This window comes from Maniola jurtina, chromosome 14 (genome assembly GCF_905333055.1).
Source record: "Maniola jurtina chromosome 14, ilManJurt1.1, whole genome shotgun sequence".
NCBI lineage: Eukaryota > Metazoa > Arthropoda > Insecta > Lepidoptera > Nymphalidae > Maniola > Maniola jurtina.
This window is the reverse complement of record NC_060042.1, coordinates 722,868-728,947: the sequence shown is the minus strand read 5'-3', so window position 1 is coordinate 728,947 and position 6,080 is coordinate 722,868.

Below are 6,080 nucleotides of genomic sequence, written 5' to 3'. Positions count from 1 at the left end.
GCGCCCGGGTCAATACAACTCATCAGTCACTATACTTACACCGAGAGATTGAAGATTACAACAGCTACAACTTGGCTCTACAAAGCTGTGCGCCCAGGCGACTACAAGATAGCGGCAGCTCATCCTTACACCTGAAAATTGAGGACTTGATTACACTTAGAGTGACAACTTGGCTCTACGCAGCCGTGCGCCCGAGTCAAAACAATTCGTTAGTCACTTTCCATACATTCGTTCTTCAAGGACAATTAGAGATGGACGACTTAAGAACTCCCGGTGACAACAACTTGACGAAATCACAGCCATGCGCCCGGTTCAATATAATTCATCAGTCATTTTTTTACGTTCACCTAGAGATTGACGATTTAGACAACTATCCCCATAGTGCTCACAACTTCACTCTACACATCCGAGCTCCCAGGTGATAAAACTCATAGAAACTCCTGCGTTAGTGTTTCAATGACTACACTTAGAGTGAGAACTTGGCTCTACACATCCGTGCGTGCGAGTCCATTCAACTCATCAGTCAGTTTCACTTCAAGGACAATTGGAGATCTTAAGGACTACATGGTGGCAACAACTTGGCTCAACACAGCCGTGCGCCCGGGTGATTACAAGTTACAATTCATCATCCTTGCAAATCGATGACTTTCTACACCGAGAGTGAGAACTTGGATCTACACAGCCGTGCGTCCATCCAACTACAATAATTCAATTTGTCACTTCTTTACATTCTTACGTTAAATACTATATCTACACTCTACAGTAAACATATGTGCATCAGGAAAATTACAATTACTATAGGTCCGTTAACTAAAGCTGGTACCTTCACAGTACTCACCTCACACAAACGCAATTTTACTTTACAGCATGTTTAAAAAAATGATTTATATCATTTTAAAGAGGTTACTGTTTTCAGCGCGCTGTGTGCGTGGATTTAGCGATCAATATCGTTTCTACGCTATAAATAATGCATCTCTGTAAATATGTATGTATGTATATACTTTATTGCACCACAAAACACAAATGACAGGTTACAAAAAAGAAAACTTAAATTGTAGGTACAAAAAGGCGGTCTTATCGCTAAATAGCGATCTCTTCCAGACAACCTTAACTAATAATTTTAAAAAGATTACTTCCATCACTGTTATTTTGATGCATGAAATAGCAAAAAACATATTATAGAGATTGCCCTCTTAATATTTTGCCCTATCCAATTTTTTCAGAAAACATACCAACCTCAAAATAAACAATCATTGTTTATTTTGAGATTGGTACTACCGTCAATCTACTGAGGATGGGCTTAAAAACAAAAAAAAACACCCTGAATTTCATAATTTTATAAAAACAATAATAACTTTCTCTGTTGCCCTCATAAGCTTGGCCGCGTGTGAGGAAGATAGAGATACTTTCAAGACACTAGCATTTATTCATAGACATTACACAAGCGCAATGTGTGAATGTGTTGTACTTGCCAGCTCTTTTTAACACGGCAGTTACACCTGGGCGACCATAACTCTTGCCAATATAGAACCGAATCGAAAATAGCCGTATTAATTCCCTCTCACTCATACACTATACTTATGAAGTGAGAGGGAATAATTCTCTCAGTTACAAACTATACACAGATATAGTGTGCAAGTGAGGAGAAATGGTTAAGGCTAAGCGCGCACGGGCGGTCAAATGACCGTCGGCAAATGCCTCGATACATAGTGCGGCAATCTACAGCCATTTTCTAGGCACGTGTTCCACCTTAGGTTGCACCTACTATTTGGTGTGATTGCATTTAAGCGCATTCCTATATAATTAAAAAACCAGTTAAGTGCCAGTTGGGCTCGTACACGAAGGGTGCGAATGTGTTGTTTATTAGTTTGTCCTTCAATCACGTCGCAACGGAGCAACGGATCAACGTGATTTTTTGCATGGGACCCAGGAAGTGCCATAGGCTACTTTTTATCCCGTAAAATCAAAGAGTTCCCACGGGATTTTGAGAAACCTAAATACACGCGACAAAGTCATCAGCTAGTCGTACAATAAATAACACTTTTTAAGTTTTTTTGTGATAAAACCACAAATTCACTGTTTTCGGATTTTCCCTCTTACTGATAAATCGAGGTGGCTATTTGACCAGGCGGTAATTTAACCGCCCGTGCGCACCTAGCCTAACGCGGTCATTTTGATTAGTTTTTACGAAAAAAGGAGTGTAGTGTTTTCTAGGTTCGTGATGTATGTATGTTAGTTTCGTTATTCCACCGTAACTTCTAAATGCCTGGATAGATTTTGATGTATGGGGTATCGTTAGAATCCTTAAATTATCCTGAGTGACACTGGCTATATTTTTTTTAAATCAATATGGCATGGCAACCGTGTTTTTTAATTTTTGAACAATACTTGTTTATTATTGACATGAGTTATGGAGGTTACAAATTGTGTTCAAAGACTTGTTTTTTTAAATAATAATTTTAATGTAATGATTTTTTTAAATGTAAATGCATATCTTTTCAATCTTTTAATTTTATTTATAAGCTAATAATTTTTTTTTTATCTTTCATGAACTTTGTTTAAGGAAATACGGAATGATTTTGATTTGTTATTGTCAAAGATTTCATCAAAGTCTAGTCAGAAAAATATTTTATTTTTTATTTGTAAAGTACTTTGTTTATCCACCGTAATGCAAATGTGTAAAATATTAAAATAACTTATTTGACATTAAATAATTCCAATAATGATGGATTTTTGGATCGTAAATAGTGTATATCTGAGGAATTAGAACTTATTCATCAGTTCAAAAGTATAGACATAAAATATAGACGCACATGATTGTCTGGTACTCGTACTGAAAGATTACACATCGGATTCTAGAAAGAGACAATCGGCAGCTTCGACTTCGTAGAGCGTCGTCTCTGTCACTCATACGGTATGAGTACGGTACGGTACGAAAAAACGTCACATAGGTGTGAGCATACGTATGTGACGTTTTGTCGTTGACTTTTTAGTCTTAATAGCAGAGAAAACTGTCTATAAACTGCTTTTTTTAACTACAGGCTTACGCTTGACTGCAATCACACCAAATAGCAAGTGATGATGCAGCCTAAGGAGCAGCGTGCCTACCTATTCACTCTTCTTTTGAAGGCACTATTATAGCTAGCGCGGAAAATGGAAGCCGGGAGGGCATTCCATATTCTAGCAGTGCGTATAAGAAACCAAGCGTGCTTTGTCTCGTACAAAGCAATTCGCTTGGTTTCTTTCCTTCTTGATTTGGTTCCGTGGAATTAGTATGTAGGGCTGAAGACCTTTGCGTCTTTTGCGTCGTTTGAATGTCTCGTTGTCCGATAAATACATGGCGAGATCGATTGTTTCTTAGTACATTTTCCGAAATATATAGAAAACTGACAGCCAGGCAACCTTGCCCTGATGATCTTAACTTTCTTTCTTTCTATGTGTAATCTTTCCTGTCGGGTACTAACTCTATACTAAAATTTTCTTGCGATAAGGCAGCTAAATCGAAATTTTCCGCAAGTCAATCGTCAGATATGCCTTGACAACGATAAAAATGTGGTCCTGTTTGGAATGGGCAAATTCCACTCATCTTCCCTTTCACAGCACCAAAACAGAGCAATGTGTCAGCGTCATAAATAAATTGTTAGCCTGAAACATAGATTATTTATAGTAATATGAATCTATACAGGGTGTAACCGGAACGCCAGCAAAAGCTAAGCGATATTATACTACTTTAACAGAATCTAATGCCAATAACCATTTGCCTTAGCTTGTAGTTTTAGTGATTTAGTATAAACTCGGGGCAATGCACCACCTAAGATGCGGCTTTGACTCCGAGTGACCTATTTACGTTCGTTGACCTCTAGCGTCAATCAGATGATTTATTTGCAATATATGGTGAACATTTAATTTTTTTTTAAACAGCATTTTTAAAAAAAATCACGTACTATCACCTGTCATCTTTTTGCTAGCGTTCTGGTGACACTTTGTATAATATGTGACCTAAAATCATGATATATCGACTTCTGGTGGATCACCGCTATTCCTAAGGACATTCTCCACTTACCACACGACATAATATTGTATAAAAATAAGAAGACAAAGAGATATAAGGAAAATATTTGTATTCACCATCTGATACTTAAAGGTCGTCGCTGACTTACTGACGCGCAAGCACTGTACGAACACTACTTTTAATTAATTTATGATAATAATGAACGCCATCTTAAATGTTACATGACAGTTTTTGACATTTAGCTGTTTTGCATAAATACCAAAACATGTCAATTTATATAAGTGAATTGTAATACTATAATCGGTAGTATGTGTTAATGACCTTGTTTCAGATGTCGGGCCTTCTATTCGAGGCACCTATAACTTTTCAGAGTTATGCGTATTTTAAGATTAATTAAATATCACTTGCTATAACGGTGAAGGAAAACATGACGAGGAAACCTGCAGTCCTGAGAGTTCTCCATGATGTGCACTTGGCCAGCGTGGCGGACTTTGGCCTAAATCTTTCTCATTTTAAGAGGAGACCCGTGCTCAGTAGTAGGCCGGCGATGGGTTAATCATGATGATGATGACCCAGAAATGAGCAAATTCCTACAAACTCTGTAACGTAACCGTCGAAATAGAAAACGTCAGAGTAAAATGGACCTCATGTACTTTGATTTAAAGTAAAAAATTCAGTATCACCTATTTTAATTTAGCAAGGTTTCCACTTGGATCGCTTGCTGTAGATGTATAGATGAACTTGAGCTGTAAAACAAGGCGACTAAAGTCCATTTTACTTTGACTAGAGTTTCGACAGTCGTTGGTGAAATATAAAATCTTAAACTAACGCTAGTATTAGGCTATTTCTGAAACGGTGCGTCGTAAGTCAGTGTCGACGGTAATATTACTTAAGGAAATAGTTCATCGACACAAAACTATGTTTCACACTTCGAGTTGATATAAGCTAAGTATAGAGCGCACTTTAGAGTATGAACCGTAGGCTGTGAACGAGTAGGATCGTCCTAATCCTCATCCATCCTAACCTTAAGGCTCAAAAACATTGACAAACATTTAGAGAATAACTTATGTCTATGATAACTTCATCTATACAACTTCACGATAAAATATAGCGCAACACTAGCGCTCCTATATCAAAAGCGGCTAACTCCAAAAAGTAGTTTGTAACTTATATTCAAACAATACTGAAGTTTTAAAAAAATGGTTAAATACGAGTCTGATACGAAAGTTCCGTACTATCGTACAAGAAATAACACTTTTTGATTATATGTAATTTTAAAACTTTTGTATCATGGTTATTTTTTTTTGTATTTGTTGTTATAGCGGCAATAGAAATACATTTTGTGAAAATTTCAATTCAACACCTATTACGGTTCACGAGATACAGCCCGCTGACAGACGGACGGACTGCGGAGCCTTGATAATAGGGTCCTTAGCAGCCTTCGGGTACGGAACCCTAAAAATAATGTTTCTAAAAAACTTTAAACCAAAAATTTCATAAAATCCCTTAAAACTACGTAGGTAGTTTTTTAGAATCATCAGTTTTTGAAAATTCTTGTTTTTGGCTATAACTCAAAAACTACTTTTTGGAGTTAGCCGCTTTTAGTAAAAGCACAGCAGACTGACTGTCTTACTGTGACATCTGTTAGTCAGTATGTATATAGAACATTTGTAAGCGCTCTATAGCTTGCTTATATACTCTAGGGCCCGGAGGTAACAGGCGGCACGGCACGGCAAGGGATTTTTCGAATAATAAATAACAGACCATAATTACATGACGCTTAGATTTTAATTTCAATGATAATGGTCGTCGATTCAAAAACATTTCTGCTGTAAGCTTAGGCATACCGTGTTGGCAGCCTTTGGAACGCCTCGGTATCCCTCAGGATGCCTCGTATTTTTTGGAATGCTGAAACCAGACAGAGCCCGAGACCCGCACACGTCATTAGCTTGGACGGATGCCTCAGCATGCCTGCGAACGTCATAGCATGCCTAGGGCTGTCGCAGCATGCCGTCATTTACATGTAGGAGTGCCGAAGGATCTCTTGCCGTGCCCTACCACCAGTGGG